Here is a 23,571-nt window from a genome sequence, read left to right on the forward strand (position 1 = left end):
CTGTGATTTACGCCTGCTACGTGAAAGAGACAGAAGAATGTGCGTTGGAGAAGGTAAGAGCAGTTTCTTCACGAGGTATCTCCTCCTGAAAATACATGAGCTGAGTGATTGATAGTTGGTATTCAACAGTCATAAAAGTATGCCTTATTTACTTTGATTTTTGTCAGACCGCATAGGCAGCAGTTCTATAGAGAGGAGATGATGACTTGAAATGAAATAATAAATTAATCAAATAAAACTAACACAACAACTGAAATATTTCATTTAAGTAAAGTGAATAGACGTTGGTTAATAAGTCAAATCAAATCAAATAACATTTATTTATATAGCCCTTCGTACATCAGCTGATATCTCAAAGTGCTGTACGGAAACACAGCATAAAACCCCAAACAGCAAGCAATGCAGGTGTAGAAGCACGGTGGCTAGGAAAAACTCCCTAGAAAGGACAAAACCTAGGAAGAAACCTAGAGAGGAACCAGGCCAGTCCTCTTCTGGCTGTGCCGGGTGGAGATTATAACAGAACATGGACAAGATGTTCGAATGTTCATAAAACCAGCATGGTCGAATAATAATAAGGCAGAACAGTTGAAACTGGAGCAGCAGCACGGCCAAGTGGACTGGGGACAGCAAGGAGTCATCATGTCAGGTAGTCCTGGGGCATGGTCCTAGGGCTCAGGTCCTCCGAGAGAGAGAAAGAAAGAGAGAAAGAGAGAATTAGAGAGAGCACACTTAAATTCACACAGGACACTGAATAGGACAGGAGAAGTACTCCAGATATAACAAACTGACCCTAGCCCCCCGACACAAACTACTGCAGCATAAATACTGGAGGCTGAGACAGGAGGGGTCAGGAGACACTGTGGCCCCATCCGAGGACACCCCCGGACAGGGCCAAACAGGAAGGATATAACCCCACCCACTTTGCCAAAGCACAGCCCCCACACCACTAGAGGGATATCTTCAACCACCAACTTATCATCCAGAGACAAGGCTGAGTATAGCCCACAAAGGACAAACCATTCACAGAGACAAACTGATATCTTTCCGACAGATAAGATCTAAACCAGGCCAGAACTTGTCCGTGTAGACCAATTTGGGTTTCCAATCTCTCCAAAATAAGTGATGCACAGTAATGGTCAGTTACTACCATCATGGGACTATTCATTGTTTATGTGCTGTCTTGTTACAGCATTCAACCCACATAATGCATAGTGCATTTAATGTTCAAAACAATTATCAAACCCGAAATCGAACCAACCTCAAAAAGCACTATAATCGCTCAGCACTAGTCTGTGTCTGTGAGTGTGTCTGTGTCTGTGTGTGTCTCTGTGTGTCTATGAGTGTGTCTGTGAGTGTGTCCTTTTGTGACTGCATCCTTCCGATACACACAGACACACAGACACACTCCCTCCTTCCCCACATTCACCACACACCCTCCCCAGCGGTACATGCAGAGCAACCAGGGTAGGACATCTGTCACATCCACAGTCCCCTCTCATCTCTCTCTCTCTCTCTCTCTCTCTCTCTCTCTCTCTCTCTCTCTCTCGCTCTCTCTCTCTCCCTCTCTCTCTCTCCCTCTCTCTCTCTCTCTATCTCTCTGGTATGCTCTGAGGCAACCTCTCTTTCCTGTGAACAAACAGACGCTGACACGCGAACGCAGTAGAGGGTTGGGGGGACGCAGAGGGGGACGTCTGTGTCCCCCCCGCACCCATTTTGGGACACAAACAAATCCCTGTGTTCCTTTCCCTCCCTCCCTCTCTATCTCACCCATGCTCTGCTAACAGGGCAGTGCCCCTCTGTGTCCCTCTCCCTATGCCAGCAGGGTGTCCTCACCCAGGCGGGGGGCATGGTGCCAACCCCATGCCCTTGGAGGAAGGTCACAGCTTGGCAGCAGGGCGGGCTCTGTGTTGGTGGTTCATTACTAACTAAGAGCTGGGATAGAGGACCATTGTTATGTTTATGTCCCAGTGCTTCTGTGTTTCAAAACATGGACTTATCCAACAGACAACATGTAGCATGTTGCAGAAATGGCCTGTATGGATACCAAACTTTATTGTCCATTCATGGAAATATATTTTGTGATGCCAACGGTCCATTGAAATACAATGAATATGTGTTCTGTGCCATGACTTCCACCAACATAGTGTGTGATCTAATGATACAGTGTGTTGTACAGTCGATGAGTAGGGGATGACATCATGTGGAATACCAGGTGCTATACATTATTTCTGTACTGAATATTTTGTTGCAGACCATATGTCTCACTGTAAATGTTGGCCTCTCACACCTGGCCACTAACACCTGGCCTCTCACACCTGGCATCTGACACCTGGCCACACACACCTGGCCACTCACACCTGGCCTCTCACAGCTGGCCTCTCACACCTGGCCACTCACACCTGGCCACTCACACCTGGCCTCTCACACCTGGCCACTAACACCTGGCCTCTCACACCTGGCCACTAACACCTGGCCTCTCACATCTGGCATCTGACACCTGGCCACACACACCTGGCCACTCACACCTGGCCTCTCACAGCTGGCCTCTCACACCTGGCCACTCACACCTGGCCACTCACACCTGGCCTCTCACACCTGACCACTCACACCAGGCCTCTCACACCTGGCCACTCTCTGAAGTAGAGCTGCCTCCAGGCCCTGTACAGTGTATGTACCTGCTAGTACAGTGTGTGTACCTGCTAGTACAGTGTATGTACCTGCTAGTACAGTGTGTGTACCTGCTAGTACAGTGTGTGTACCTGCTAGTACAGTGTGTGTGTGTGTGTGCGTGTGTGTGTGTGTGTGTGTGTGTGCGTGTGTGTGTGCGTGTGTGTGTGTGTGTGTGTGTGTGTGTGTGTATGATCACTTGTGGGTGAGTGTTTGTTGTTGTTGTTGTTTGTTGTGTGTGTGCACATCATATGTGTGTGTGTGTGTGTATGATCACTTGTGGGTGAGTGTTTCTTGTTGTTGTTTGATGTGTGTGTGCATGTCATATGTGTGTGTGTGCATGCATGTACGCGTGCATGCTTGCCTGTCTGTGTGTGTGTGTCCGTGTGTGGGCAGTGGGTCGCTTGCGTGCTTATACAGTGCCTTTACAAGTGGCCTGTGAGCTGCCTGTCAGAACGATTACGTTTCAATCCATCACCACTCAGTTATGTCCCACCAGGCACTCTCCTGACGATACAGGGAGGATTGGGAGAGAGGGAAGAAGGGGAGGAGAGGATAGAATGCTGTTGATTTATAAGAGTAGGAGTGGGATAAGGAGAAGAGACGGGAGTCTGTGGAGTGTGGGGAGTGTGTGGGGAGTGTGTGGGGTGTGTGGGGAGTGTGTGGGAGGTGTGTGGGGAGTGTGGGGAGTGTGGGGAGTGTGGGGAGTGTGGGGGGATGAGTGTGTGGGGAGTGTGGTGGGTGTGGGGGAGGTGTGTGCGGGGGGGGAGTGTGGTGAGTGTGTGGGGAGTGTGTGGGGAGTGTGTGGGGAGTGGGGGAGGTGTGTGGGGAGTGTGGGGGGGTGTGGGGAATGTGTAGGTTGTTGAGGAGAGAATAAACTGGGGATGAGGCTGAGTAGGATGGGCTGGGCACATTTGGCTAGGTTGCTGCAGTGTGTGTGCGTGTTCCAATGACTGAGTCAGCCCCAGTAGACTCATTACAAACAGTAGATCTGATCTCTAAGGGATCTACTGGTGTAGGTAGGTCTCCTGTAGATGAATGTAGCTACTGTAGTGATCTACTGGTGTAGGTCTCCTGGTGTAGGTCTCCTGCAGATGAATGTAGCTACTGTAGTGATCTACTGGTGTAGGTCTCCTGTAGGGATCTACTGGTGTAGGTCTCCTGTAGATTAATGTAGCTACTGTAGGGATCTACTGGTGTAGGTCTACTGTAGGGATCTACTGGTGTAGGTCTACTGTAGGGATCTACTGGTGTAGGTCTCCTATAGATGTGTAGCTGTAGCTACAGTATGTCCAGCTGTTGACTTGACCACCTTAAATGTGTTAGCTACAGTGTTGACCATATTGGCCAATGGCCATGGTAGTAGAACATCAATCAGCTCATGCCCAATGGAGCTTCTATGTAGCTTACAGTACTCTATTTTTGAAGTTCATAGTAGACAGACAGACAGCTCCACAGTAGTGACAGATGGACAGCTCCATATTATGCAGACAGACGGACGGACGGACGGACGGACAGACAGACAGACAGCTCCATAGTAGAGACAGACAGACAGTCTGTCTCGAATATGGAGCTGTCTGACAGCTCCATAGGACGGACAGACAGACAGACAGACAGACAGACAGACAGACAGACAGACCGGACGCTCCATAGTAGAGACAGACAGACAGCTCCATAGTAGAAACATACAGACCGACAGCTCCATAGTAGAGACAGACAGACAGCTCCATAGTAGAGACAGACAGACCGACAGCTCCATAGTAGAGACAGACAGTTGGACAGCTCCATAGTAGAGACAGACAGGCAGACAGCTCCATAGTAGAGACAGACAGACAGACAGCTCCATAGTAGAGACAGACAGACGGACAGCTCCATAGTAGAGACAGACAGGCAAACAGCTCCGTAGTAGGGAGAGACAGACAGCTCCATAGTAGAGACAGACAGACGGACAGCTCCAAATTATGTAGACAGACAGATGACAGCTCCATATTATGTAGACAGACAGATGACAGCTCCATATTATGTAGACAGACAGATGACAGCTCCATATTATGTAGACAGACAGATGAAAGCTCCATATTATGTGGACAGACAAAAGGACAGCTCCATATTATGTAGACAGACAGAAGGACAGCTCCATATTATGTAGACAGACAGAAGGACAGCTCCATATTATGTAGACAGACAGATGACAGCTCCATATTATGTAGACAGACAGATGACAGCTCCATATTATGTAGACAGACAGATGACAGCTCCATATTATGTAGACAGACAGATGACAGCTCCGTACTTTGTAGACAGACAGATGACAGCTCCAACAGAGTTGTCCATGTTCTTGTCCATATTCTGTTATAATCTCCACCCGGCACATCCAGAAGAGGACTGGCCACTCCTCCAAGCCTGGTTCCTCTCTAGGTTTCTTCCTAGGTTCCTGCCTGGGTTTTAGGCTGGGTTTCTGTACAGCACTTTGTGACATTGGCTGATGTAAAAAGGGCTTTATAAATAAATGTGATTGAAAGTTCAAAGGCAACTTCAAAGGCAACAGTGGATCAATGCAGTTCATTTCTTATGGACAGACATGGACACATCATTATCACCCCCTAATGGACAGACATGGACACATCATTATCACCCCCTAATGGACAGACATGGAAACATCATTAACACCCCCTAATGGACAGACATGGACACATCATTATCACCCCCTAATGGACAGACGTGGACACATCATTATCACCCCCTAATGGACAGACGTGGACACATCATTATCACCCCCTAATGGACAGACGTGGACACATCATTATCACCCCTAATGGACAGACATGGACACATCATTAACACCCCTTAATGGACAGACATGGACACATCATTATCACCCCCTAATGGACAGACGTGGACACATCATTATCACCCCCTAATGGACAGACATGGACACATCATTATCACCCCCTAATGGACAGACATGGACACATCATTATCACCCCCTAATGGACAGACATGGACACATCATTATCACCCCCTAATGGACAGACATGGACACATCATTTTCACCCCCTAATGGACAGACATGGACACATCATTATCACCCCCTAATGGACAGACATGGGCAAATCATTATCACCCCCTAATGGACAGACATGGACACATCATTATCACCCCCTAATGGACAGACATGGACACATCATTATCACCCCCTAATGGACAGACATAGACACATCATTATCACCCCCTAATGGACAGACATGGACACATCATTATCACCCCCTAATGGACAGACATAGACACATCATTATCACCCCCTAATGGACAGACATGGACACATCATTATCACCCCCTAATGGACAGACATGGACACATCATTATCACCCCTTAATGGACAGACATGGACACATCATTATCACCCCCTAATGGACAGACATGGACACATCATTATCACCCCCTAATGGACAGACATGGACACATCATTATCACCCCCTAATGGACAGACATGGACACATCATTATCACCCCCTCTGCAGTGGTATTTCAACCACAATCCCCAGTTGATTTAACTCTGCCTGGTGGTTTGATGAATTAAACAAACACCAGGGTGTGTGTGTGTGTGTGTGCGTGCCTGTGCATTCATGTGTGTGTGTGCCTGCGGGAAGCTGGAGTCTGTCCGTGGGGACAAGGGGGCTGGCTGACTGAATTATAGATGAGGGATGTGGGCGAAGCGAAGGTTAAGTGAAGGACAGAATGCACAGTCTCTCTGAGTAGATCTCCTATATGATTTACTGTACCTCCAGGTCTGGAGCAACACAGACTTAGTCTGGCCTGGACACTTCAGACAGATCTCACTCAATCATTCTTCTGCAAAGGCTATAAATCCTAAACGAATATGTTTATTGCTGTAAAAGCGTTGGTAGAGCATAGCACATGCAACACCAGGGTTGTCGGTTCAATTCCCACGTGGGAACAGTAAGAAAATGTCTGCACTCACAACCTACTGTAAGTGTCTCTGGATAAGAGTGTCTGATAAATGACTCCATGTCAACACTTAAACTAATATGATTACTGCTGTGTTTTCTCATTCATATAAATGATCAAGCATATCGGTTAGTGCAAATCACTACTCAATGACAACAGATGGAGAGGATGATGATATTGATGATGATGGTGAGGCTAGACGAGTTGAAACCAGTCTAGAGCAAAATATGTCCAGCGAGGGAGCATGTCCCTACAACCATCTGTCTGCTTGTGTTTTCTAAACTTAGAGATCTAACACTTAGCAACAGACCAAGACAAGGCTCACTGACAGCTACTGTTGTACCTGACTGACTCTCTCTGTGCCAAAACAATGGCTGCTGTTGCTGTGAGCCTGGAACCTTTCAAGCCATCACTGAACCAGGCTGGCTGTGGTGAATTCGGTGAAGGGGACTTTGTCTGTCTGCTCCTGTGATCTCTGATTGTCATGGCTGCTCTGAGCAGATGTCCCCAAATCTCTCTCTCTTCCCCTTTCCATTCACCTTCCCTCACAATCCCTCAAGCTCTCCCTCAAGCTCTCCCTCCCTCCCATCACAGTTCTTTATGCCTTCCCTCCATTCCCCCGCCTCCCTCCCTCCCTCCCTCCATCCCTCCCTGCCTGCTTGCCTGCCTGCCTGCCTGCCTCATCCCCCTCTCGCTCCTCCCTCACCCCCTCTCTCTATCTCCTTCCCCAATGCTCTCCTCCCTCACCCCATCTCTCTCTCTCCATCTCTCTATCTCCCCAACTCACTCCTCCCCTTTCTCTTTCTCTCCTCTCTCCTTCCCCCTCGCTCTCCTTCCCCATCTCTCTTTACCCCCCTTTCTCTTTCTCTCCTCTCTCCTTCCCCCTCGCTCTCCTTCCCCCATCCCTCTTTCCTTCCCCATCTCTCTTTACTCCCCTCTATCTCCCCCCTGTCTCTCTCTTCCTCTCTCTCTCCTCTCTTTGCAAACTCCTTCCCAAGGTCTCTACGCCCCCCCCCCCCCCCCCCCCCCCCCCACCCCACCTCGTCTCTCCTCATCCCCTGTGTGAATACGGACAATCTTTAGAAACCTAGAAACTCACTTTGACATGTTGCTGGGGATTTCTGGCAAAAAAACAAGGCTACATCCCCAGGCCTGGTCGGGTTGGTTGTGTCACCCTTCTCCCCTTCCCCTCATCCCCTTCTCCCCTCTTCCTGTCTTCCCCCTCTCCCCTGTAGCTGTGATGGTCAGTGTGAATGGCCATGTTGCACTTGGTCCTGCCAGGGGCCCCTGACTGTGCTGGGGTGATGAATGTAGAACCAGCTCCCCGAAGAGACTCCCAGCCTAAGAACCAGACTGTCTGTCTGTCGCTGGGGCCAAACAAACCCATTGTTCTTATCTGTGGTGGACGTGCTCACATGGGCCCCCTCGTCACTGGTGGATAATGTGAGGACTTGTTGTAGTAATTGTGGATTGCCCCTCTGTCCCATTGTACTACCCATAGAAGTCTGCTATAGAGATTGGGATGCTTAATACAGTCCGGGCGAATTACTCCTAGACAGAGTAGATAGGATCACTCACAAACACTCTTAGTCAAACTAGGAGGTTTCTACATGAAAGCCTCCAGCCTTGGCCCACTGCTCCACACTGCAGTTTAAGTAGCATGCTTCAGGGAAAACACTGATCAGCTTAACCTGTAGTCCTCCATAAGTCTGCCAGCAACATTAATCCAACCATTGTGTTTGAGTAGACTACCCTCTCTTATTCAGTACATACTGTCAGTCTGGTACAGTATCTAGCCACTTAACCACGGACATGATTTAGAGTAGGGGGAATGGTGATCTGGCAACAGGTGTGTGTGTGTGTGTGTGTGTGTGTGTGTGTGTGTGTGTGCGTGCGTGCGTGCGTGCGTGTGTGTGTGTATTATGACTGTTCTCTGTTTGTTCTAGCATTCTTAATTCTCTCTATCTCCCTATAGGTGTAACCAGGAGGTTTTCCTCATCTGTCCTCTGATTCCTACCATTGTGTTCAGAAGTGGTTAAGTCCATCAGCAACTCATCAGGTAAGACCAGAGAGAACAAACACTTGTAAAGAGAGCTTTAGCTGAAATGATGGTACAGATGTGGGATCTTTATTTGAAAAATAATCCTGCAGCAACAGGAAATGTAATTTTTTTTGTGGATTATAATTAATGGACATTTTTTTGTAGGGGTTGATACATTTTTCATTAGGGCAAATCAAATCTGACATTTTAAGGTGGAAATCACAAACTTTAAAAGCCTTTTTAAACCTCGAATACACTACAATGTTGCATTTCCTGCTGTGCAGAGACATTCTCAGCAACAAAAGAGGGATCAAATTAAGACCCTACATCTGCATGTTTATTTGACTAAACACAGAGATCACTGATTGCATATGTAGCCATAGATAATGTCTGTCCATACTATAGCCCCATAGTTCACTCCAGTTACCCTGTAAATCTGTCGATGTGCCCTTGAGCAAGGCTCTTAACCCTAATTTACTCCAGGGGTGCTGTACTACTATGTCTGACCCTGTAAAACAACACATTTCACTGTTCCTATCTGGTGTTTGTGACAAGAAAACATCTATTTCTTTTGCATATCCATGTTTTTTGTTTATATCTCTGCTTATTGTCTCATGCGTATCTCTTCAGAGTAAAAACACTGATTGATTTGTTTTCCTCAGAGGAAAACACATTCTATTGTTAAACAACATTTATTTCCAATATGGTTCTGGAACACATAATTATGACTCATCATTACTGGAATCAGAGTTCATTCTGTAGAGCAGCAGGAGTGTTTGAACCTTCCCAGAATGCTCTTCCATGAGTCATCAGACCTCAGTAGTAATGGTTAAGTGGCTCTGCTCAGGCGTATCAGTACTGTAGTTACCAGGGTTTAGAAAGGGACAGAGGGTAATCGTGTGTATAATACCATTTAGAATGAGGGTAAAGGGGTATTGTGGGTAATTGAGTCCTTGATAACATGGATGTGTTAGAGGATGTAGGATATATTCCTTATACTAGCAGATCCAGTCATAGTCTGTCCTGTTGCTTCTCAATCTCCATTCTGTTTGACATGTTGAGGATCCATTAAGGTTTTATTGATACGCTGTAGACATTTACTGGCACTTACTCAATGTTGAAATGTTAGCAGCAGTGCGTTTCTCATGGCCAGAAGGTTATTGACAGCAATGATGTGTGATTTGCCTGTGAGTGTGGACAGTATAAGCCTGTTCTCTCACCAGTAATCCCCAGCCAACAGAAAACATGTTAAAATCCCAGTGTAGGTTATTGGCCTGACAGCCCAACAGCACTATAACTGATCTGCTCCTGTCCTGACCAATCACAACTGTGAAACAAACCAACCTGACCAATCAAAGTTTAGAACAGTCCAACCTGACCAATCACAACTGTGAAACAAACCAACCTGACCAATCAAAGTTTAGAAACAGTCCAAGCTGACCAATCAGAACTTAGAAACAAACCAACCTGACCAATCAAAGTTTAGAAACAGTCCAAGCTGACCAGAGTTAACAGTCCAACCAGAGAGGCCATGACTGGCTCTATTCCCTTCAACACTGACCAGCAACAAGGTATTATTGAGTTGTTGATGTCACTTAGCCTGACGTCCATTAGTGGGACTGTAATGGCCTCTGGTCATGTCATATATGTCTGTCTGACCCGTGGAGTAGACACCACCTGGTCATACCTGGCCATCTACACACACGCACGCACGCACGCACGCACGCACGCACGCACGCACGCACACACACACACACACACACACACACACACACACACACACACACACACACACACAGACACTCGGTTGAGGGGGTAATAACTGTAAGTAACTATCCTGCAGGCCTAATGACTGTAATGGCTAGTGACTAAGGCTGTCACTTTCTTACTGTTGTTATGTAAGGTCCTACAGTAGACTGCTGCACTAAGGTCTTTGTTTGGTTGAAAGGCATGTCTGACCTGGCAGACTGGCTGGCTGACTGGCTGGCTGACCTGACTGACCTGACTGACTGGCTGGCTGACCTGACTGACCTGACTGACTGGCTGGCTGGCTGACCTGACTGACCTGACTGGCTGGCTGACTGGCTGGCTGGCTGACCTGACTGACCTGACTGGCTGGCTGACATGGCTGACTGTCTAACCTGACTGGCTCACTGGCCTGGCTCACTGGCCTGGCTGGCTGACTGGCTGACTGACTGACTGGCTGTCTGACATGGCTGGCTGACTGGTTGACTGACTGACTGTCTGTCTGACATGGCTGACTTTCTAACCTGACTGGCTCACTGGCCTGGCTGGCTGACGTGACTGACCTGACTGGCTGACTGACTGGCTGTCTGACATGGCTGGCTGACTGGTTGACTGACTGGCTGTCTGACATGGCTGGCTGACTGACTGGCTGGCTGACATGGCTGTCTGACTGACTGGCTGTCTGACATGGCTGTCTGACCTGACTGTCTGGCTGACTGACTGACTGGCTGGCTGACTGACTGACTGGCTGTCTGACATGGCTGTCTGACCTGACTGGCTGACTGACTGGCTGTCTGACTAACTGACTGGCTGACTGGCTGCAGCTGGAGACAGAGCTCTGCAATGCAGCAACAGCAGGGAACATTATAAATTCTCTACTTTCACCTTGTGCTGACGTCAAACCTGGGCTGTGTTCAGTAGGAACAAAATGTATTGAAACAATGAGGCGGAGCTCTAGAACCCGAACTTATCCAATCAGAACACAGATCACTTTTTGCTATGATGTGCCTTTCTGAATATGACCCTGGTTTAAAGAGTACCCTGCTGTAATACCTTGGTGTAATACCCTGGTGCAATACCCTGGTGTATTACCCTGGTGTAATACCCTGCTGTTATACCCTGCGGTTATACCCTGGTTAATACCCTGGTGTAATACCCTGGTTAATACCCTGGTGTAATACCCTGGTTAATAGCCTGCTGTAGTACCCTGGTTAATACCCTGGTTAATACCCTGGTTAATACCCTGGTGTAATACCCTGCTGTAATACCCTGGTTAATACCCTGCTGTAGTACCCTGGTTAATACCCTGCTGTAATACCCTGGTGTAATACCCTGGTTAATACCCTGGTTAATTCCCTGGTTAATACCCTGGTGTAATACCCTGGTTAATACCCTGGTGTAATACCCTTGTTAATACCCTGGTTAATACCCTGCTGTAATACCCTGGTGTAATACCCTTGTTAATACCCTGGTTAATTCCCTGGTTAATACCCTGGTTAATACTCTGCTGTAATACCCTGGTGTAATACCCTGGTTAATACCCTTGTTAATTCCCTGGTTAATACACTGGTGTAATTCCCTGGTTAATACCCTGGTGTAATACCCTGGTTAATACCCTGGTTAATTCCCTGGTTAATACACTGGTGTAATTCCCTGGTTAATACCCTGGTGTAATACCCTGGTTAATACCCTGGTTAATTCCCTGGTTAATACCCTGGTGTAATACCCTGGTTAATACCCTGGTTAATACCCTGGTGTAATACCCTGGTTAATACCCTGGTTAATTCCCTGGTTAATACCCTGCTGTAATACCCTGGTGTAATACCCTTGTTAATACCCTGGTTAATTCCCTGGTTAATACCCTGGTTAATACTCTGCTGTAATACCCTGGTGTAATACCCTGGTTAATACCCTTGTTAATTCCCTGGTTAATACACTGGTGTAATTCCCTGGTGTAATACCCTGGTTAATACCCTTGTTAATTCCCTGGTTAATACACTGGTGTAATTCCCTGGTTAATACCCTGGTGTAATACCCTGGCATAACCAATTTGACAGAGCTTGAAAAAATGTGAAAATAATAATGAGTAAATGTTGCACAATCCAGGTGTGGAAAGCTCTTAGAGATTTACCCAGAAAGACTCACAGCTGTAATCACTGCCAAAGGGTGTGTGAATACTTATGTAAATTAGATTTATTTGTATTTCATTTTTAATACATGTGCAAAAATAAAAATAAAAACGTTTTCACTTTGTCATAATGGGGTATTGTGTGTATTGCGAGATAAAAATAGTGTTTAATTCATTTTGAATTCCGACTGTAACACAACAAAATGTGGAATAAATCAAGAGGTATGAATACTTTCTGAAGGCACTGACAGATATGATTGATGATTGTCTGAGGGAGGTGTACAGTAGCGTCCTGAATGTTTCACCTCACTGAATACGTCCTTGTTGAATGCTGTTCATTCACACTTCACTGTGCTTCTATTCTACTACCATTCTGCCTTGTATTCTACTACCATTCTGCCTTGTATTCTACTACCATTCTGCCTTGTATTCTACTACCATTCTGCCTTGTATTCTACTACCATTCTGCCTTGTATTCTACTACCATTCTGCCTTGTATTCTACTACCATTCTGCCTTCTATTCTACTACCATTCTGCCTTGTATTCTACTACCATTCTGCCTTGTATTCTACTACCATTCTGCCTTCTATTCTACTACCATTCTGCCTTGTATTCTACTACCATTCTGCCTTCTATTCTACTACCATTCTGCCTTGTATTCTACTACCATTCTGCCTTGTATTCTACTACCATTCTGCCTTGTATTCTACTACCATTCTGCCTTCTATTCTACTACCATTCTGCCTTGTATTCTACTACCATTCTGCCTTGTATTCTACTACCATTCTGCCTTGTATTCTACTATCATTCTGCCTTGTATTCTACTACCATTCTGCCTTGTATTCTACTACCATTCTGCCTTGTATTCTACTACCATTCTGCCTTCTATTCTACTACCATTCTACCTTGTATTCTACTACCATTCTGCCTTGTATTCTACTACCATTCTGCCTTCTATTCTACTATCATTCTGCCTTGTATTCTACTACCATTCTGCCTTGTATTCTACTATCTGTCTCTGCTGAGTCACCATAAATGTATGAGATGGTATTATCCTAAACCTTGACAAAGGTGAACATCTGCAGCAGGTTGACATTTAATGTCATGAGTCTAGCCCTGGAGGCAGAACTGAGCCCTTTCCACTAGATGGGCCAGCTGGAAAGTCTAAATTGGCTAAATTGTAAAGATTTATGAACACATAAATGTGCTTTTGGTCTTAATATAAGGTTAGGGTTAGGCATTAGGTTTAATGACTTTATGTCTGTGCCAGCTAGTGACCACAAGCAGAGCTGCCTCCAGAACAACAACCTACACATCTGCACACCCTGAATCTATAGCTACCCAGGGTTGATGTAAGGACCTATGTACAGTATGTCCTTGTATGACCACTCCGTCCCCACAAGACGGTGTCCTCACAAACCACAAGGATTACAGGGGCAGGTTGATCTGAGCTACTGTGATGGGCTGGCACTAGCAGGAATTCTGTCTCCTAAATGGCGGCTGACATTCTGATGAACAGAACTCAGGGAGGCATGAAGATTGCCCCAGTAGAGGAGCAGGAAGAGGACAGGGCTTATGAAAGAGGGAGGGAGGGAGACAGGGAGGGAGACAGGGAGGGAGACAGAGAGGGAGGGAGGGAGGGAGGGAGGGAGGGAGGGAGGGAGGGAGGGAGGGAGGGAGGGAGGGAGGGAGGGAGGGAGGAGGAGCGAGCGAGCGAGGGAGCGAGGGAGAATTTAATTGAAAGAGAAATGGTGAGAGAGAGAGGTCATAGAGAGAGAGAGGGAAAGAGAGAGGGAAAGAGAGAGAGAAAGAGAGAGAGAGAGAGAAGGGTCATAGAGAGAGGTAGTGGGAGAAGATGAGGGTGAAAAGAGTGAGACAATGGAGGGAGAGAGGGAGGGCAAGAGGGGGGTGAGAGACAGAGAGAGAGAGAGAAGGTGGGAGAGAAGTAATGGGAGAAAAGGGTGGGAAATAGAGAAACTATAGAGGGGAGGCAGAGAGAGATGGAGGAGCTTATGATGCCTACTGACCTGAGTGGAACTCAGAAAGCCCCTGAGGCTTCCTGTCCTGCCACGCCCAAAAGCAAACCATCTTCATCCAACCATCAATATTTCTCTCTCTCTAGCTCTCTCTCTCCTATCCCTCACTCTGTGTACTGTTTCTGCTGACATATGATAGCCAGACCCTGCATGTTCCAACCAGGGAGAACTAGCCCAGTCTGACCAGTCAGTGTTAGAAGTGATAGGACAGGACATTCTGATGTCCCCTGGCCTGCATACTGCCTGCACTGTTTACTAAGGCTTATATGGAGAAAAAAGGAACAGAGATGACAGGAAGAAAAGCTGATTTTCTGGTTATGATCGTCCTTTCTATGTGTGTCTGATATCGTCTCATCTCACAGTACAAAGGAATGAAAAGAGATTTTCCGCCAGCTTCTAATGGAATGTGAGGTATTAGACTGTTAGACAGTTAGGCACTATCCCTCTTTCTCGCGCTGCTTGTTTGAGTGTTTTTGTGCTGTAATGAGGGGTGAGCATGGACAGGGGGACAGGGAGGGGGGAGTCAGATAATGTTAGCATGACTGGATCACAATGATATGGAAACAGCCTTTCCTTATCAGGTCAATGAGATGCTAATTACTCATCATCTCCCTAGTGGTGTACTGTAAAGGTAGACTCAGCAAGCCACACTTTCTCCTTAGCAACAGCCAGGCTAGACATTCCTTTGGCTTCGATTCTCTCTCTCACTCTCTCTCTCACTCTGTGTGTGTCGCAGTAGGGCTTTTCTTTCCTCTGTTGATCACACAGAGAGATCTCATCCTCTCAACCACCTCCTTCCACTCCACTACAGCATATATTGGCCTAGTTTACTGAACTCCTTTCTACACTGCCAGGACCGCAGAGAGAGAGAGAGGGGGGGGGGGGGGGGGGGGGAGGGAAGGTGAGAGAGAGGGGAAGGGGGGTTAGAGAGAGAGAGAGAGAGCGGGGGGAAGGGGTGAGAGAGAGAGGAGTTTGAGTTGTTATAAAACCTTTATTTTATACTCAAGTATTTAAAAAAAAATCTCTCTTCTGGACACCTTTATTATACTCCAACCACATTGTTAACAATAATAGTGACATATGAGATAACAACCAATGCCATCTCCTCATCCTCTCTTCCACCATTTCAACCTCCCCATTACATTGTTTTCCATTGTCCCCTCATCCCCTATCTACACTACAAGATACTTAAAACTTCCCTTACACCATTCCAGCCCCCCTGCAAACCCATGATCCCTCCAGACCATTTCCCCCAATTTATCTTTGCAGAGGATATTCCCCTAAACCGATCAACCACGAGACTCAAACTATCAACCTCCGCTTGATTTTTCACTAAAATAACTACATCATAAGCATAGGCAGAGAGACGAACAGGAGGAATATCCCCTGAAAAGTACTGTACACTCCTTCAATGCGACTTCTAATGCTATTTAGTAGTGGCTCTATAGCGATGACATATAACATTCCCGACAACAAACACCCCTGCCTAATACCTCTACACACTTTTCAATACACTTTCAATGTCACCATATATCACCCTGATCATGGCAATAAAACCAGAGCTGAAACCAAAATCCTCAAAGGTGTGCCATAAGTATTGATGTTCAACTCAGTCAAATTTCCTTCACCTGATCAATTGAAATTAGACCAGCATTCAACCCAATAGCCCTAGAGACGTCCCTAGAGATGTTATCCTCTATCTGCCTGCCGGGAACACAGAAGGACTGGTCCGTGTGTATGATTTGCCACATCACCTCCCTCAGCCTGTTGGACAAAGCCTTGGACAGGATCTTATAATCAGTGTACATTAAGGCCACCGGCCTCCAGTTCTTCACCTCCCTAGGGTCACCCTTTTTTGGCAGTAGGGAGGACAGCCCATCTGCAGTTTATCGGTAGTAACCCTCCGGTCAAACTAAAGCCCATCAATGCCCAGTGCCCTTCCATTTTCCATGCCATTTTCCAATGCAGTGTGTAGCTTCTACAAAGACAATGGTTGCTAAAGCTCAACCTGAGCTTCTGCAGCCACCTGTGAGAGCCCATCAAGAAACTGTTGTGTCACTGTTATATCCTCTTTGTCCTCCCACTTGTAGAGCTCAGCATATAACTCTACTGCCCTCTTTCTAATTTCACTAGGGCTAGTGAGCTCCTGTCCAACAGCTGATTTGAGGCAATTAATAATTCTGCTTTGTCCATTATCTTTCTCTAAACCAAAGAAAAATTTGGATTAGGCATCCATTTCAGAGATTCCCTGAAACGTACTTCTCAGTTTCACCAATGCCCCCTGTGCTCTGATACCCAGCAGGTCTGCCAATGTGGCTTTTTTCCTCTTGAGGGCCTGAGCATGGCCTCGATCTCCTGTGGGCTCAACTAACGTCAGGATTTCCACTATTTCAGACTCTAAAGCATTCATTGAACATTGAAAATAAGAATTTGTTCTTAACTGACTTGCCTAGTTACAGTAAATAAAGGTAAAATAAAAAAAGAACAAAAATTTGATCTCATGATATCTCTGGTGACATTCATCGTGTATTTATTACAACATTTTTGAATCTGGATTTTCCCTATATCCTACCACTGTTGAAGGGATTGGCCTTTTGAGACCTCCACCTCTCCCAGAAACCTCTCCACCCCTCCACCTCTCCACCTCTCCCAGAAACCTCTTCACCTCTACCAGAAGCCTCCCCACCTCTCCCAGAAACCTCTCCGCCGCTCCACCTCTCCCAGAAACCTCTCCACCTCTCCCAGAAACCTCTCCACCTCTCCCAGAAACGTCTCCACCTCTCCACCTCTCCACCTCTCCCAGAAACCTCTCCACCTCTCCACCTCTCCCAGAAACCTCTCCAACTCGCCCAGAAAACTCTCCACCTCTCCCAGAAACATCTCCACCTTTCCACCTCTCCCAGAAACCTCTCCACCTCTCCACCTCTCCCAGAAACCTCTCCACCTCTCCCAGAAACCTCTCCACCACTCCCAGAAACCTCTCCACCTCCCCTTCACCTCTCCCCTCCACCTCTCCCTGCTCCACTTCTCCCATCCACCTCTCCACCTCTCCCAGAAATCTCTCCACCTCTCCATCTCTCCACCTCTCCACCTCTCCCAGAAACCTCTCCACCTATCCCAGAAACCTATCCACCTCTCCACCTCTCTCAGAAACCTCTCCACCTCTCCCAGAGACCTCTCCACCTCTCCACCTCTCCCAGAAACCTCGCCACCTCTCCCAGAAACATCTCCACCCCTCCAGCTCTCCCCTCCACCTCTCCACCTCTCTCAGAAACCTCTCCACCTCTCCCAGAAACCTCTCCACCTCTCCACCTCTCCCAGAAACCTATCCACCTCTCCCAGAAACCTCTCCGCCCCTCCACCTCTCCCAGAAACCTCTCCACCCCTCCACCTCTCCTCTCCAATCTCTCCCAGAAACCTCTCCACCTCTCCCCTCCACCTCTCCACCTCTCCACCTCTCCCAGAAACCTATCCACCCCTCCACCTCGCCCACCTCTCCACCTCTCCCAGAAACCTCTCCACCCCTCCACCTCTCCTCTCCATCTCTCACAGAAACCTCTCCACCTCTCCCAGAAATCTCTCCATCTCTCCACCTCTCCCAGAAACCTCTCCACCTCTCCCAGAAACCTCTCCACCTCTCCACCTCTCTACCTCTCCCAGAAATCTCTCCATCTCTCCATCTCTCCCAGAAACCTCTCCACCTCTCCCAGAAACCTCTCCACCTCTCCACCTCTCTACCTCTCCCAGAAATCTCTCCATCTCTCCACCTCTCCCAGAAACCTCTCCACCTCTCCATCTCTCCCAGAAATCTCTCCATCTCTCCAACTCTCCCAGAAACCTCTCCACCTCTCCCACCTCTCCACCTCTCCCAGAAACCTCTCCACCTCTCCCAGAAACCTCTCCACCTCTCCCAGAAACCTCTCCATCTCTCCACCTCTCCACCTCTCCCAGAAACCTCTCCACCTCTCCCAGAAACCTCTCCATCTCTCCACCTCTCCCACCTCTCCACCTCTCCACCTCTCCCAGAAACCTCTCCATCTCTCCACCTCTCCCACCTCTCCATCTCTCCACCTCTCCCACCTCTCCATCTCTCCACCTCTCCCACCTCTCCACCTCTCCCAGAAACCTCTCCACCTCTCCCAGAAACCTCTCCACCTCTCCCAGAAACCTCTCCACCTCTCCCACCTCTCCACCTCTCCCAGAAACCTCTCCACCTCTCCCAGAAACCTCTCCATCTCTCCACCTCTCCCACCTCTCCCAGAAACCTCTCCACCTCTCCCAGAAACCTCTCCACCTCTCCCAGAGAGATTGTGTTCTCTCTCACTTAGGCCCATGTGTACTGTCTCGTGCCTCCATGTTGGCTCCGCAAAATATCACAGTTTATGTGTTACAATAAGGCGTTTTTAAAAAGTCCTTGAGGCTAAATGAGGTTCTTTGTGGTTTCTGTCTAAATCGCTGACTGTGCAGTTAAAATCCACAGCAATAAATAAATAATCCTTAGTGTTACATTTCTCAATGGTATTTGATGTCTCTGCCACTTCTGGGGCATATACATTTATATACACATAGTGATGTTTTCATACCTAACTTAACCTTCCCTCAACTACCTCTTCATCCTCATATGACAAAGGCAAAAGCCTTTTGAGAACAGGATAGCCACACCCCTACTCTTTGAGCTTTTATGACTATACGTCTCTCGCCCCATTTACGTTTTAAGAACAAATCTTAAAACTGCTCATGGCTGAAAAACAAATACAGAGAACGAGACAGAAAACAGATCTCTTTACAAAGTTAAGGCTGTGACTGAACTCTTTCATTTCCTTTACAATTTAAATCACTTGTCACTCTCGTAACAGCTTTCTTGAGTCTAGCGATTTCAGGGCTTGTCAAACCTCAACTGATTTATCAATCTCTACCTTCCTCTTAGAATTAGAACCTTCATCACCCCTTAAATTCTTCCTCTTAATCATCGGTACTTTAAACACAGCTGCTTAATTTTCCATTGTTTCAATCTCCTCTTGAATTCCACTTTCATTTTCCAGCACCGACTCAGCGACCCCGGTCTCAGTCTCATGTTCATCCCTTCTCGGTGGTGCATTACCTGCACCCCCGCCGGCTCAGCGCGCTGGTTCTCAGGACAACAACGTACCAAATGCCCCTCTCTTCCACAGCCAAAGCATTTCATTGATTCAGAAGAAGTGTAGAACACAATCAAATCCGTCAATCTTAAAACTAAACGCTAAATTCAGTTGGTCAGTATCCTTCTTTAAAATCATGTGCACTTGTCTCCTATGAGACACGACATGTTTCAACAAAGGAGATTTGCATCCAGAAATAACCTTTTTTTTTTATTGTAGATACAAGTTGACCATGACAAGATAACTCTCCCTCCAACACTTAATCTCTAACGAATGGTGGCACATTAGAAAGTATAACTTTCTTTGCCCGATTCCTAAGAGGAAATACCGACGTCTGTGTCTCCCGCAATCCCTGACTGAGGGTTGACTACATCTGGTCTGTTCTCTGACTGAGGGTTGACTACATCTGGTCTGTTCTCTGACTGAGGGTTGACTACATCTGGTCTGTTCCCTGACTGAGGGTTGACTACATCTGGTCTGTTCCCTGACTGAGGGTTGACTACATCTGGTCTGTTCTCCGACTGAGGGTTGACTACATCTGGTCTGTTCTCCGACTGAGGGTTGACTACATCTGGCCTGTTCTCCGACTGAGGGTTGACTACATCTGGTCTGTTCTCTGACTGAGGGTTGACTACATCTGGTCTGTTCTCTGACTGAGGGTTGACTACATCTGGTCTGCTCCCTGACTGAGGGTTGACTACATCTGGTCTGTTCTCTGACTGAGGGTTGACTACATCTGGTCTGTTCTCTGACTGAGGGTTGACTACATCTGGTCTGTTCTCTGACTGAGGGTTGACTACATCTGGTCTGTTCCCTGACTGAGGGTTGACTACATCTGGTCTGTTCTCTGACTGAGGGTTGACTACATCTGGTCTGTTCTCTGACTGAGGGTTGACTACATCTGGTCTGTTCTCCGACTGAGGGTTGACTACATCTGGTCTGTTCTCTGACTGAGGGTTGACTACATCTGGTCTGTTCTCTGACTGAGGGTTGACTACATCTGGTCTGTTCCCTGACTGAGGGTTGACTACATCTGGTCTGCTCCCTGACTGAGGGTTGACTACATCTGGTCTGTTCTCTGACTGAGGGTTGACTACATCTGGTCTGTTCCCTGACTGAGGGTTGACTACATCTGGTCTGCTCCCTGACTGAGGGTTGACTACATCTGGTCTGTTCTCTGACTGAGGGTTGACTACATCTGGTCTGTTCTCTGACTGAGGGTTGACTACATCTGGTCTGTTCTCTGACTGAGGGTTGACTACATCTGGTCTGTTCCCTGACTGAGGGTTGACTACATCTGGTCTGCTCCCTGACTGAGGGTTGACTACATCTGGTCTGTTCTCTGACTGAGGGTTGACTACATCTGGTCTGTTCCCTGACTGAGGGTTGACTACATCTGGTCTGTTCCCTGACTGAGGGTTGACTACATCTGGTCTGTTCTCTGACTGAGGGTTGACTACATCTGGTCTGTTCCCTGACTGAGGGTTGACTACATCTGGTCTGTTCCCTGACTGAGGGTTGACTACATCTGGTCTGTTCTCTGACTGAGGGTTGACTACATCTGGTCTGTTCCCTGACTGAGGGTTGACTACATCTGGTCTGTTCTCCGACTGAGGGTTGACTACATCTGGTCTGTTCTCTGACTGAGGGTTGACTACATCTGGTCTGTTCTCTGACTGAGGGTTGACTACATCTGGTCTGTTCTCCGACTGAGGGTTGACTACATCTGGTCTGTTCTCTGACTGAGGGTTGACTACATCTGGTCTGTTCTCTGACTGAGGGTTGACTACATCTGGTCTGTTCCCTGACTGAGGGTTGACTACATCTGGTCTGTTTTCTGACTGAGGGTTGACTACGTCTTGTCTGTTCCCTGACTGAGGGTTGACTACATCTGGTCTGTTCTCTGACTGAGGGTTGACTACGTCTGGTCTGTTCTCTGACTGAGGGTTGACTACGTCTTGTCTGTTCTCTGACTGAGGGTTGACTACATCTGGTCTGTTCTCTGACTGAGGGTTGACTACATCTGGTCTGTTCTCTGACTGAGGGTTGACTACGTCTTGTCTGTTCTCTGACTGAGGGTTGACTACATCTGGTCTGTTCCCTGACTGAGGGTTGACTACATCTGGTCTGTTCTCTGACTGAGGGTTGACTACATCTGGTCTGTTCTCTGACTGAGGGTTGACTACATCTGGTCTGTTCCCTGACTGAGGGTTGACTACATCTGGTCTGTTCTCTGACTGAGGGTTGACTACATCTGGTCTGTTCTCTGACTGAGGGTTGACTACATCTGATCTGTTCTCTGACTGAGGGTTGACTACATCTGGTCTGTTCTCTGACTGAGGGTTGACTACATCTGGTCTGTTCCCTGACTGAGGGTTGACTACATCTGGTCTGTTCCCTGACTGAGGGTTGACTACATCTGGTCTGTTCCCTGACTGAGGGTTGACTACATCTGGTCTGTTCTCTGACTGAGGGTTGACTACATCTGGTCTGTTCTCTGACTGAGGGTTGACTACATCTGGTCTGTTCTCTGACTGAGGGTTGACTACATCTGGTCTGTTCTCTGACTGAGGGTTGACTACATCTGGTCTGTTCCCTGACTGAGGATTGACTACGTCTGGTCTGTTCTCTGACTGAGGGTTGACTACATCTGGTCTGTTCTCTGACTGAGGGTTGACTACATCTGGTCTGTTCTCTGACTGAGGGTTGACTACATCTGGTCTGTTCTCTGACTGAGGGTTGACTACATCTGGTCTGTTCTCTGACTGAGGGTTGACTACATCTGGTCTGTTCTCTGACTGAGGGTTGACTACATCTGGTCTGTTCCCTGACTGAGGGTTGACTACATCTGGTCTGTTCTCTGACTGAGGGTTGACTACATCTGGTCTGTTCTCTGACTGAGGGTTGACTACATCTGGTCTGTTCCCTGACTGAGGGTTGACTACATCTGGTCTGTTCTCTGACTGAGGGTTGACTACATCTGGTCTGTTCCCTGACTGAGGGTTGACTACGTCTTGTCTGTTCCCTGACTGAGGGTTGACTACATCTGGTCTGTTCTCTGACTGAGGGTTGACTACATCTGGTCTGTTCTCTGACTGAGGGTTGACTACATCTGGTCTGTTCTCCGACTGAGGGTTGACTACATCTGGTCTGTTCTCTGACTGAGGGTTGACTACATCTGGTCTGTTCTCTGACTGAGGGTTGACTACATCTGGTCTGTTCCCTGACTGAGGGTTGACTACATCTGGTCTGCTCCCTGACTGAGGGTTGACTACATCTGGTCTGTTCTCTGACTGAGGGTTGACTACATCTGGTCTGTTCCCTGACTGAGGGTTGACTACATCTGGTCTGCTCCCTGACTGAGGGTTGACTACATCTGGTCTGTTCTCTGACTGAGGGTTGACTACATCTGGTCTGTTCTCTGACTGAGGGTTGACTACGTCTGGTCTGTTCTCTGACTGAGGGTTGACTACATCTGGTCTGTTCCCTGACTGAGGGTTGACTACATCTGGTCTGCTCCCTGACTGAGGGTTGACTACATCTGGTCTGTTCTCTGACTGAGGGTTGACTACATCTGGTCTGTTCCCTGACTGAGGGTTGACTACATCTGGTCTGTTCCCTGACTGAGGGTTGACTACATCTGGTCTGTTCTCTGACTGAGGGTTGACTACATCTGGTCTGTTCCCTGACTGAGGGTTGACTACATCTGGTCTGTTCCCTGACTGAGGGTTGACTACATCTGGTCTGTTCTCTGACTGAGGGTTGACTACATCTGGTCTGTTCCCTGACTGAGGGTTGACTACATCTGGTCTGTTCTCCGACTGAGGGTTGACTACATCTGGTCTG

The 23,571-nt window shown here is 47.5% G+C and overlaps 1 protein-coding gene across 34 annotated transcripts in view; it reads left to right on the top strand.

The window, feature by feature from the left end:
* LOC118965239 (microtubule-associated protein tau) overlaps nt 1–23,571 on the top strand; it is a 106,653-nt gene that overhangs the window by 41,318 nt on the left and 41,764 nt on the right. For 32 of the 34 annotated variants that reach the window (XM_090239677.1, XM_090239700.1, XM_090239678.1 and 29 more), the window contains one exon: nt 8,611–8,694. The exons of the other annotated variants lie outside the window; for them this stretch is intronic. The gene's annotated coding sequence lies outside the window, so the exon portion shown is untranslated. The remainder of the gene's footprint in view (nt 1–8,610; nt 8,695–23,571) is intronic. 34 annotated transcript variants of the gene reach the window in all.

The sequence above is a fragment of the Oncorhynchus mykiss genome, chromosome 7 (assembly GCF_057628025.1).
Source record: "Oncorhynchus mykiss isolate SJ-2025 chromosome 7, ASM5762802v1, whole genome shotgun sequence".
Classification (NCBI taxonomy): Eukaryota; Metazoa; Chordata; class Actinopteri; order Salmoniformes; family Salmonidae; genus Oncorhynchus; species Oncorhynchus mykiss.